Genomic DNA, 9,888 nt, shown 5'->3' with positions numbered 1-9,888 from the left:
GTTTAACTCTCTTCTGTCAGCTAGCCCCATCTTCAAGTGACAAGAGTAACTTGTTACTAATCAGTATCAATAGGGTATACTCAATAATATCTCCCACAAAGATGTCCTTGTCTTAATTCTTGGAGCCCATTAATGTCACCCTATGTGGTCCCAAATTACTTTGTGGTTGAGATTAAATTAAGTGCCTCAAAAGAGGGAGAATATTATGAATCTGTCAGGTAGGCATTAAATGGGATATCCTATATACTGAAGAGAATAAGGTAAAAGATGGAGATTTGATCCAGACAGAAGAATGGACAAGGTAACCAAGGAAGCAAATACAGAGGGTGCAGCCGTAAGTCATGGAAGTCAGCAGAATCAGAATCAGAGACGTGGAATGGATTCTCCCTGGAGCCCTTGATGTATTCCCAGCCTTGCTAACACATGAGAGAGTAAATTTCCCTTGTATTAAAACACCAATTCATGATAATTTGGTAGAGTGTCCATAGGAAGTTCAGGTCAAGGCTGAAGTCAAGGATCCAAGGTGTGGTGGTTTGAATATACTTGACCCAGGAGGTGTGGCCTTGTTGGAAGAAGTGTGTCACTGTGGGAGTGGGCTTTGAGAACCCTCCTCCTAGCTGTCTGGAAGACAGTAATCTTCTGTTTACCTTCAGAACAAGATGTAGAACTCTCAGCTCTTCCAGTGCCAAGATGATAATAGACTCAATCTCAGAACCAGTAAGCCAGCCCTGATTCAATGTTGTCCTTTAAAAGAGTTGTCTTGGTCATGGCGTCTCTTTATATCAACAGGAACCCTAACTAAGACACAAGGTGACCTCGATGGCTAATCTTGGTTGGCAGCTTAACTATTTCTGTAATCAACTAAAACTTAAAGCATCTGGACACGTGTGTGATGGATTTTCTTGATTGGATCATTTGAAGGAAGACCCATCCTAACCCTAACCCTCACCTTTTGGTGTAGACCACATAAAGGAACGTGGAAGAAGGAAGCTTTTGCTTTTGTCTGCTTTCCTCACTCTTGCTGGCAAGTCATCTGTCCTGTTGAGGAGGTATCCTTTCATTAGTGTTGAGACCTATTTATTTGGGATTCCAATGTAGACTGAAGAATAGAAGCTCTCTAGGACTCTATCACCATATTGGAACTGCTGAGATTTCCAGTCTTGTGGACAGAACAACTGTTGGATCATTGGGCTTCTGTCAGGAGTCAGCTATTCTACTTGCTGTCTGAATATACATGGATATGATATATGATATATATGAATATATGTATATATTCTTTCCATATTCATTCTATCTGTTCTGTTCCTTAGAGAACCCTGACTAATATAGTGATCTATAGCCATAAGTGAAAGGATACTGGATACCACCCGAGGTTAGAGTTTTGGGTTATAGCCCAATGACAGAATGTTCATTTGCTTCAATTGGTGCTATAAAAATGGTGTATATAAATCATGTGATGCTACCTTACTTAACTTTAACTGTCAACTTGACAAAGTTTAGAGTCACCTGAGAAGAGATTCTCAGTTGAGAAGTTGCTCAGATCAGATTGGCCTGTGGGCATGTTTGTGGGAGACTGTCTTCCTTGTTAACTGGTGTGAGAGTCCCAGGCCATTATGAGCAGTATCATTCCTTAGGCAGGTAGTCTTGGGACATATAAGAAAGCTAGCTAAGCATGAGTCTGTGAATAGGCTGTCAAGCAGTGCTTCTCAGTGGTCTCTGTTATATTTCCTTAGCTGTGAGCATGTTCTCTGGTTGTAGGTAATGCTGTTTGGAATATCAAGTAGTTGTGCCTTTAGGCTAATAATACCTTGAGTTCCTGTCCTGGCTCCTCTCAACAGTAGACTGTGATCTTGAAGTGTTAGATGAAACCAACCCTTTTTTCCTCCAAGATTCTTTTTAGTGTTCTGTTGCTGCAGAAGAATGAAACTAGAACAAATGAGAATGGTCTCTGGGGACACTTGTTGCTTTTGGTTTTCCTTTCTGTTATCTGGTAGATTTTCATTTTGAGACGTATAGTCTCTGTTTTGCTTACTCTTGTTTTTGGCAGGAGAGTTGCTACAGGTTGAATTCCCAATCTTCACAGCAGATTGTATGTATGGTTTGAATATGAAATATACCCCAGCTAATTCTGTTATTTTGGGAGGTTGTGGAATCTTTAGGGGATGGGATATGACTGGTGAGAACAGGTCTCTAAGGAGGGTCTTGAAGCTTCTACCTACTTCTGATTCCAATCTAGCACTTTCTATTTCCTGACTGATTATGAATAAGTCACACCCCACCGTGTATTCCCTTCCATGATGAACTGACTGCTCTCTAAAACCATGAGCCAGCCTTTCCTCCCTTAAGTTGCTTCTGTCAGGTTTTCTGTCATGCAGAACATCGGGACTAAGAAGTGGGCTGTTGCTGTGATAAATCTGGCTGTATGGTTTTTAGACCTTTGAAACTGGTTTGTGGAGGAAGCAGATGGAGCTGGCTCGTGATTCCTTAGGATACTGTAAGCAGATTTTAACAGGCTATTGGAAGTGCCAAAGGCAAGAATTCACATAGAAATGACAACAGTAAACACTGTACACATGTGATTTCCGATAAGAAAAAGGACTTCACTGGTAACTGGGTTAGAGGCCAGTAATGTTATGTTCTGGGAGAGAAAGTGGCTACAGTCTGTCCATGTCCCAAAAATTTTAGTAAGGCTGAATTAAATTAATTCATTAAATTTATTTATTTATTCATTAATTAAATTAATTTGACAGAGGACATTGTAAGGTGACATAATGTTCAGTCTGTGGTATAGTTATTGCTGGCTGTGTTCAGATATCTTTATAGTGAGAATGAAGAGAGAGAATAATGCAGAAAATGTGTACTTTGGCTAAAGACAAGAACTGTGTGGATAAATCATTGCTGAGGTTTTGTCTTTTATTGTGTATTGTAATACTAATTGCTGGCCTCTAAGGTTTGGAGTCTGCACATAGCCCGAGGAACCCTGCCCCCCAGTTAATTCTGCTAGGTAGATAAAGATGCCAATAGCCAATGGTTGGGAAAAAGAGACATAGGCGGGGTTTAGATATCCCGGGTTTTGAGACCACAAGGGAGAAAGGGGAAAGCCACCATGGGATCGAATAGCAAGGAGAGGAGAAAGGAGAACCATCACGAGCAAGGGGCGTAGGGAACGTGGCCCAGAGGGCTGCCTAGTTAGAGCTAAGAGCAGCCCAGATGAAACATAGTAAGTAATAACTTGGGATGACAGGAGGTATTCTAGCAGCATGGAGGGTAGGTAACCGCCCAGTGATTGTGCTGCCTGAGGCATACTTAAAAATAAAGGCTGTGTGTGTGTGTGTGTGTGTGTGTGTGTGTGTGTGTTTCATCCAGCAACATAAATGGTCAAAGGTGAGCAGGAACCCTGCACCAGAATATTTTTAAAATATTTTTACAAGAAATCATCTACAATCATTAAAAAGATTAGCACCATTAAAGATAAATTGTATGCCTTGGGTTGGGCATTGAGGGCACGGTTACACTATCAAAGGCTCTAAGTGTAAAAGAAAAGCAGATTTGGAGGATTGCCCTGCCGTAGGTGTGCCCTGCTTGAACGGGGCTGCCCAGGGGGCTACTTTTCAGAAATATAGACACTCAGAAGCAACTACAACTGTGGTTCAACTGTACCCACCTACATCTCAAATCGCCAGCAGAGTTTGGCATTGTTTAGGGACCGCTGGTTTGTAGATGTGAAGAATATAAGAGCTACAGAGTCATGGCACCATGTTTACAGAAGAAAATGCTGGTAAGCCCAGATAATCTCTACCAAAGGCTTCCTGTATGAAGCTCTTGAATTAGATATGGATGAAGTTGTGAATGTGACTCCTAAGTTACAACAAAACCCCAAAATGTTGGAGAGACCAGGAATTTGGATGGCCTACTGAGGTGAACTGCAGGCATTGAGTGGAGTTACCCAAGAGAGAAGATGTGTGTGGCAGATGTCATGGATACAGGGATGAGCTGGGCTTCCCGAGTCTTTCATGGTGATGTTACCATTTGTTCCAGAGCTATTTGGTGTTTGGCCCTCTGGGGTTTGGTCTTGCTTTGGTAGAATATTTCCTTGCTGTCTTAGGGTTTTATTGCTGTCAAGAGATATCATGATCCAGGCAACTCTTATAAGAGAAAACATTTAATTGGGACTTGCTTACAGTTTTAGAGACTTAGTTCATCATCATAGTGAGGAGCATGGTGACACACAGGCAGGCATAGTGGTGGAGAAGTAGCTGAGAGTTCTATATCTGGATCCACAGGCAGCAGAAAGAGACCCTGGGTGTGGCTTTGGTCTTTGAAACCTGAAAGCCCATCCCTTGTAACTCACTTCCTTCAATAAGATTCTCAAGTAGTGCCACTCCCTGATAACTAAGCATGCAAATATATGAGACTGTGGGGTCGTTCTTACTCAAACCACCACATGGAACCTGTTCTCACATCTAGGGTATGAATGTGATAATGTTTGTGGACTACCATTGTATGTTGGAATTGCATACGTTTTTTCTCTGATATTACAGGGAATTCAGTCAGTTTCTGAGAAACTTCTGAGTTCAGACTTTTTCAAAAGTCAGTGATAGAACTGTTGAGACCATATGGAAACTATATGGATACTATACGGTCTCTTGAGTTAGCCTGGATACATTTTGCTTTGTAAGATGACCAAGCAGAAGCACGTTCTGGTTTGAACATGAAATGCTCCCCACAGACTTGTGTGACTGAATATGAAGAGACCCAGGGAGTCTGCCTCTGCATGTCGCTGCTGTTCGCGGGGATAGAGAAGTTAACACTCCTTCCCTCCCCCCTTCATAGGTGCCTCTGGCCTTTGGAGAAAGCCTGGCATTAGAATATTGCAGTTCCTCTTTTCCCCTTTCATAGAAGTGCTTCCTTCCTACTGACGACTCCCCGAGCCCTCCCAGGGCAGATGCCAACCTTGGGAACAGACAGGAAGCACCATATTAAAGCCATCACCGAGGCCAATATTCCCTTTGATTGATAACCAGCGTTTCCCTGGTGCAGATGGCTCCTGCCCTTGAAGGAAGCAGAGACTGATATCCTTAAAATAATAGAAAGCCCACTCTTGGACTATGGGAGAAGGACAATTAAGTGTTTGCAGACAGCTGTGACCAGGTTGTAAAATTACACTAGCTGCTTCTTCTTCTTCTTCTTCTTCTTCTTCTTCTTCTTCTTCTTCTTCTTCTTCTTCTTCTTCTTCTTCTTCTTCTTCTTCTTCTTCTTCTTCTTCTTCTTCTCCTTCTCCTTCTCCTTCTCCTTCTCCTCCTCCTCCTCCTCCTCCTCCTCCTCCTCCTCCTCCTCCTCCTCCTCCTCCTCCTCCTCCTCCTCCTCCTCCTCCTTCTTTTTCTTCTCCTTCTTCTTCTTCTCCTTCCTCTCCCCCTTCTTCTCCTCCTCCTTCTTCTCTTTCTTCTTCTCCTTCTTCTTCTCCTTCTCCTTCTTCTCCTCCTCCTCTTTCTTCTTTTGGTTTTCCAAGACAATGTTTCTCTGTATAGCCCTGGCTGTCTTGGGACTTACTCTGTAGATCAGGCTAGCCTCAAACTCAGAAATCCGCCTGCCTCTGCCTCCCAGGTGCTGGGATTAAAGACTTGGACCACCACTGCCCAGCTACACTAGCTTCTGATAATGTAATAAATTACTTTACCCAGGTCAGGAAGGCCCCTCCCAGCTGCATGGTTCCTCCCCACAGTCTGAACAAATGTCATCAAGGTTGAAGGATGACACTCCTATTATCACCTCCTCAGTCATGTAACCCCACAGTTCTAGGATCCTAGCCCAATGTACACACACACACACATACACACACACACACTCCAAGCCCCTAGACTCGGGCATCGCATTCCTAACCTGTGCAGTGGGGAAGGTTTGCAATCCGAGTCTGACTCGTTTAATAAAGGCTATTTTTGTTTTTACATTGGACTTGCAATTCCTGGTTCTGGGGTTCCCAAGAACTGAGCATAGCAAATACTGTTCTTGGAGTGATGCAGTTGTGTAACATTTGGGACGTGGGGGCCTCTAACATGAGCCTTGAAGGTTTTTTCCTGCTTTTGGCGCGAGTCTCGCTCTTTCTGCTTCCTGATTGGCCATGTTAGACGCCATGTTAGATGAGTACTGCTGTTGCCGCGGACACTACGTGAGAGCCAAACGAAGCCTTTTCTTCTCTATTTCTTCTGTCATAGCAATGCAAACCAACCAATGCAAACCAGGCTATGGATATCTTTGTGAAACCCAGCATCTCTCTGGCCAATCCTTTCCAGTGAAAACGAAGTGTGGTGTTGGGAGAATCTTCCTGCCTGGAGCGGCCATCTTCACAAGCTGGCTTCCGGAGTGGAAGCTGCGGGGGCTACTGGACAAGGGAGCCTGCAGGATGGGACAGAAGAGCTCCCAAAGTCCAAAGGGTGGACTTTGGGTATTAAGTAACCTGTCTACTTCGAAGGCTAACTTCTGAAAAGAGGCCTCTGGGGGCGGGGCGGGGCGGGGCGGGGCAGGGCGGGGCAGGGCAGGGGCGGGGGCGGGGCTGTGTGTCACTCACTACAGGGGCTGGAGGGAATCTGGCTGAACAGAAAGACATACCGCTGAGGACAAAATGGCTCAATCAGGCAAAAGTGATTCCAGGCCTGCCGCCAGGCTGGTATCAGCCGCCCGTTCTCATTATCTGCTTTGAACCTCAGTAGGCCTTGCCTACCTTTGATAGTGCTCGCACAGGGCTTCGGCTGGAAGATTAAAGCCGCTTTCTGGCTCGTTAGGAAGAAATCATGTGGAAGTGGGTCTCACAGCCAGAGACAGTCGTTTCTGAAAGACGCCACTCTGCGACCAGATTATCTCTCAGCTCCGGAGTGTAGAAACGCTGCTGATTAATTCTTTCCATTAGGACCAACATTTCCTGCTACTCTGGGGTTTATGATTGAAACAATACGTTCTGATTACCATTGTGTCCCATGTAATTTAGATGCTAAGTGCAAAAAATGTGAAATGTAAGATTTTGTGGGTTTTTTTTTTAAGTCCTGTGATCGCAGATGAGAATGTACTTTAGAAGTAGAGTTACAAACAATGAAACAGTAATTAAAGACCCATGGTTTTCCTGGGACTAAAAGGTCCCACTGTGCCAAGAGTTTGATTGGCAGCATATAATTAAAAGGTATTTCATATGGTTATGAAACAGAACCAGCAAGGAAAACAAAACAGAGAGGAACACTTTTATACAGGAAAACATTTTAAAAATTTTACTCATTGTGAATATGTGTAGAACACTCGATTAAGCATTTAAAAGCAAATGCCTGGAGGACACAGAAAGTGTCTTATGCCAAATTATTCCCTCTTATTTACATTCAGCAATTGAATGTATACTGTATTTTTAAAATTATAGATAAATGTGTATAAATTATTAGGAAAAGGGGGAAGTTCTGAGATCACGAAATGTTGATATTTTAGAAGTCAAATCCCAGTGTGCCTGGATTTATCCCTCTTGCTATTGTATCCATTTACTATATTTTAAATTAATTTATAAGTTTTTCAGAGCAACAAAGGGGAAAATAGGAGGCTGGGGGGATATAGTTAATATACAGTATATGCTTGCATGAATATATCTACAAGTTTTCCATGGTTAGTTTTGCTTTGGATAAATTATACTTCATCCATAAATTTTAATGGCTAGCCAATGTGAATGTGCCCTGTGGTGGGGGAGGTGTCTGTGTGGGAAGGGTGACAGAGGGTGTTCCTCCTGCTCCAGAAACAGCCTTCACTGAGTGACATCTGCAAAAGTGCCCTTTTACAATGTCCCTAGGCAGTCACTAAAGTGAAGAGAAAATTGTTTTAAAGGCAGAAAAAAAAAAAAAACCATTAAGGGGACTTAATGCCTTGTGGTAGGGATGTGGTGATAGACATCTGTAGTCTTGGCTACTCAGGAATTTGAGGCAGGAGACTTGCTTGAGCCTCGTAGTTTGAGGCCAGCCTGGGCAACTTAACAAGAGTCTGTCTCCTTTGTTTTCTTTTAAATTTATTTTTCTTTAAATTTACTTTTTGAAAGGCAAGACAAAGTTTTACTTTACAAATGACATGTAACAGGCTGAGCCCTAGCATCTAGTGACTGGTATTGGGGTACACTAGCAGCCCCCTGAACAAGCACATTCATTGTCCTAACTTTGCCCAGATGGAGTACTGTAAGGCCGGCTGCTTCTTCAGAGGAGTTACAAATAGCTATTTACTCCTTTTTCATAGATAACGCCCCAGACCTTGAAGAAAGTAGAAGGGAACAATTTTTTCCATTTCTTTCTTCAAAGAATTTTTTTTTCTACTATATTAGTGAAAGTCAACACTGAGACCTGTTCCTTGCAGTAACACACAGGAGAACAGGTGGTAAATACTCCTTAAAGACGCACAAGGTAAGAAGATGAAACACCAGGTACACAGTAAGTCTGTACAAAAAGCCAGATTTGATGCTCTCAAAAAGCGAAGGGACCTACAACAGCATTGAGAAATAATTTAATGCCTTCCGGAAGAGAACTCGAGCCCTGTGAAGGTTTCTTATTCTGCCAACCCACAGCGTAGATGCCCCCACGCCCTCTGTTTATGCCATAGTTTTCATAGATTTCTGGCCGCATATCACACACAGAGGCCAAGAGGAACTTCATGCCTCATCCGCTTGAAGTAGTCCTGGAGGACGGCCATCTTCTGGGTCTCCGCATCTCGCTGCTACAGCTGCCACTGGGACCCGGGTGCCGCCGCCGCTGCAGCCTCTCTGGCCTGGAACTCTTTTTCCCTCTGCAGCGGGTACTGTTCACCCCCAGCCTGGGCTTCTCCTCGGCCTGCTTCAGCCTCCCGAGCTTTTAGCTTGCAGGCCTGGGACACCTCTGCCGCCCACGTCTCTGCCTGCTGTAGCTGTTGGCTGCCCTGCACCTGACTCGCTGGACTCTCTGTGGAGAGAATGACTGAAGTCACAGCTCAAGTACACGCAGAAGCGTGTTCCCTCGGGTTCTGCGATCCACCACCCAGAATCCTTTTGTTTTTTGTTTTTTCATTTATAAAAATTTATCCGTGTATATGTTTTACAGTTAGTTTATAAGTTTATTGTGTGAGTTTGGCTTTTGCTTGGAAAACCATCCTCAGTGCTCAAGATAGAAGCTTCTTGATGGTCCACGTTTCAGAACTATATTGAATTCTCAGTGCCTGCCTTTCTTTGCCTCATGTGTGGGTGTTGTCATGTGCTGTGTCCATATTATTCTGCCCTGTCCATTCATTGTCTGGGTCCTGTCCTGCTCCGACCCTGCCCCCGCCCCAGTCCTGCCCATACCTGCCCCACCCCACCCCCCAGCCACTGCAATGTGCTGCTTTCCGATTATCTCACAATTGGGTGTTCACTATAGTCGACTAATAATTCTCTACTTCTTTTAAAACTTAAGGTAGGGGGCTTGGTTGACTACAGATAAAAAAAAAATTACCGATCACCATCATTAATTCTTTCCAAAGAGAAATGCAGCTAGCCTTTAAAATTCCAGGATGTGAGCATTTGGCAGTCAAAAGAGCATCTACAAGGTTCATAGCCAGTTCTCCCATCCCCGCCCCTCTGTGAACAGCTCTGAAAACTAGAAAAAGGAGAAAGGCCTCCCTACCACCCATCTCTCCAGCATAGACTCCCCAGTAGGTTGTGTTCTGACTCCCAGACCAACTACAAAGGCAGTTCAGGTTATTGTCTCCAAGGGTCCCACCATCTCCTTCAACATTAGCAAAAAACTGTTGTCTCCTTCAGCAATCCTGCACCCTGAACGAGCAGGGGAGGGGGGTAGAGGCAAAGAGAGGATAAGCCTCTTCGGATGCTGGATCACCTGTGGGGGCACTGATTTAAATAAACAGAGATTA

This window comes from Apodemus sylvaticus, chromosome 7, assembly GCF_947179515.1.
Source record: "Apodemus sylvaticus chromosome 7, mApoSyl1.1, whole genome shotgun sequence".
Classification (NCBI taxonomy): domain Eukaryota; kingdom Metazoa; phylum Chordata; class Mammalia; order Rodentia; family Muridae; genus Apodemus; species Apodemus sylvaticus.
Note: the sequence above shows the minus strand (reverse complement) of the source record.